Here is a 3,323-nt window from a genome sequence, read left to right as displayed (position 1 = left end):
GGTTCATGTGCACAGCTCATTAAAATGCCACAAATAGATACAGAAAATAATCAAGAAAGCTAATGCTGGAATGCTGGCCTTTATATCAAGCAGACTGGAGCAATAAGGATTCCGAAATTATGTTGCATTTATACAAAACCCTGATGAAACCCCACTTGGAGTATTATGAGCAGATCTGGGCACCATATCTTAGAAAGAATTTCTAAGGCCTTGGAGGGAGTACAACGTAGGTTTACAACAATGATATCTGGACTTCGTGGGTTAGGTTACGAGGGGTGATTTATACAAATTAGGCCGGTTTTCTCTAGAGTTTAGAAGTTTAAGAGATAATCTGATCAAAGCCTTCAAGATCTTAACAAGAAAAGACAGGGTGCGTAAGGATAAAGCATTTCCACTGGTTGGGGATTCTAGAACTAGAGGGCATAGCCTGAGAATTAGAGTTACATTCATCATGAGAGATACTAGGAAGCATTTCTACACACAAAGGGTGGCAGATATTTGGAGCTCTCCTCCACAAATGACAGTAGATGCTGGATCAGTTGTTATTTTTAAATCTGAGATAAATAAATTTTTGTTAAGCAAAGATATTAGGGGATATGGGCTAAAGGCAGGTGTATGGAGTTGGGCCACAGATCAGCCATGATCTCATTAAACGGTGGAGCACGCTTGAGAGGCTGAATGGCCGACTCCTATATTTTTGTAGTAGTTACAAAGACTGGCTGCTTCCCTCTCCATAATATCTCATGACTGTACATCTACCTCAGCCCCTTTGGTCACTCAAATTGTAACCCGTAGATGTTTTGGTGCTTTCCCAAGCGATTTCCCACCCTAAAGATATTTGTAAAAGAAAACATAATTTCCTTGCCCCGGAAATAATTTCTCTGTGTTTTGAAGTTGCATTTTCTTCTGCAAAGATCTGATTCCGTCTCTGTTTGTGCAAGATTAAAGATATTAAAATTATAATTTCAAGGTCAACTGTTTATCCGTTGTTTATGAGACACTTTTATTCCTCTGTTTCATTTTAGTGATTGAGATTTCTGATCAAACTATTACTGGATTGCAAAATGAAGTTCTCTCTCATGTTTTAGCATCGACTTGTGACACTATTACTGTCTTTTCCCCTCTTTAGTCTAACTCTCCTTCAGCTTTCTCTTATCTTTTTTTAAGGCTGCTTGTCTTTATTGAAATTCTTCTTATTTAGCATATCTGTCAGTATCTTTCTTAGTGTTTTGTGATTGGATTTAGACCATTCTTGGCTTTTGTCTTACTTTATTCACTGTGTCTTACATCCAAACACCAAATTGATTAGAGCAAATGTGGGCTTTTAACATCTTTTCTTTAGATTCTAGAATTTATTTTAATTTTTAATGATGACCATTTTGTAGCTATGGTAGCTTATGATTTCAGAGAATCGTAATACTTAAGCACCTATCTCACGGTTTTGACAGTAGTTAACTTTTTGTTGGGGACATAGATGCCCAAAAGCACTCAAAGACGTAACACATTTTGCCATGTAGTTTTATGTACTGTCCTGCTCTTGCTGGATTGTAATGTTTCAAACCAGAAAATCTCCTGCTGTCATGAGTTGCAATTATCAAACAAATTTGCATTTTTACACCCACCTTGATAAATCCAGTCCTAATTAATCCTAAGTGTGCATTGTACTTCTTTTAGTCTGTTGGCTATTTGGAAGAAGATCGCATCTGTTTTCTGGACTAGTTTTGGTAAACCGTGTAGATTTTATATTGGACACAGATCCAGTATTGATTATCACATTTAAAGACTATCAGCAAGTCAATCCCATAAGAAACACTTAAGTTGTCTCTTTCAGTTGCTCATGGACAAAATACTCCATAAAGATTATCCTATTTGAAACCAATGTGACACGAAACACTTCAGATAATTACTATGATTTCCCAATCAAGTTTGCATTGCTGTTGGATCTTTAAAACCTGACTCGAATTGTCCGTCGGCTCAGACTCTCTGAAAATGATTAGTCATTTTAATCTTTCTTGTATTCAGGATCTGATTATGAATTCATTCATTCAATGAGAAATTGTAATGCAAACCTCTCAAAAAAACTTTTTCTAAAAAAAAAAGCAACATTGGAATATTTAAGATGACATATGGGACTGAATGTTCCCAACTCCTGAATGACGGGGGCAATGATGAGTCAACTGGAAAATACAGCAAGAACGTAAAAATTAGATTCTCAGCCTCAAAGAAATAAAATTCCGATTATTGTTTCCATCCAAGGTTTTAATGTCTAGTTGAGATCCTGCTAGTGAGTGGCAAGGGGGTCTATTTGCAATCATTGGCATCTCAATATTTCCTAATTACATTTTGTTTATATACAAGAATGAGCTGCCAGAGGAAGTGGTGGAGGCAGATGCAATTACAACATTTAAAAGACATTTGGATAGGTTGATGAATAAGAAGGGTTTAAAGGGATATGGGCTAAATGGGACTAGATCAGTTCAGGATATGTGGTCGGCATGGACGCGTTTTTCCGAAGGGTCTGTTTCCATGTTGTATAACTCTATGACTCTAAGTTGCTATTTTTCCAGGTAGCAGAGAGAAACTAGATGGCGCCAATTCCCACCACGAAACTAAATGATGATTACCGGCAGATCCAGCTTGTCATTTGCTTTTCCAAGCCTCCATGTTCGTGAGCATTCCCAACACCTGGGGCAGGCTCTGAGGGTAGAGTCGACCTGCATCCACTGTCTGCAAAGGTTGGCATCAGAATTGCACCAGCCTTGACACATCATCATGCCCGATCTCTGACTAACTCATAATAAATTTCACCACATCAATACTGCACTCTGAAGCTCACCAACACCTTACATTGCAGTGTTGCTGCCAGGCCACTTTGGATGGTTGCAGCATCTTTGCTTTGCCTTTCCACACATTACCACTTCATTCAGAACTTACAGCCTCACAGAATTTCTGTTTTTGGCTTGCCTTTTAGTGCTGACACAAAACCAGGCAGCTTGTCATATTAGTCAGCAATGATCTGTCAAGGGGTGGACTTTTTGCCGTATGGCATTGTGTTACCTATACCTATCCCATGTGCCAGCAATTTATGTGGTAAACAAACTGAATGTGCTTCAACCAAATAAACATATCTCCAACTCTAAGGAGAGTGGGCCTCAGGTGGGGCGGCACGGTGGCTCAGTGATTAGCTCTGCTGCCTCACAGCACCCGGAACCCCGATTCGATTCCACCCTTGGGCACCTGTCTGTGTGGAGTTTGCACATTCTCCCCGTGTCTGCGTGGGTTTCCTCTGGGTGCTCCAGTTTCTTCCCACAATCCAAAGATGT

Source organism: Rhincodon typus, chromosome 16 (genome assembly GCF_021869965.1).
Source record: "Rhincodon typus isolate 14 chromosome 16, sRhiTyp1.1, whole genome shotgun sequence".
Lineage (NCBI taxonomy): Eukaryota > Metazoa > Chordata > Chondrichthyes > Orectolobiformes > Rhincodontidae > Rhincodon > Rhincodon typus.
The sequence above is the reverse complement of the archived record's forward strand: the minus strand, read 5'-3'. Positions refer to the sequence as shown.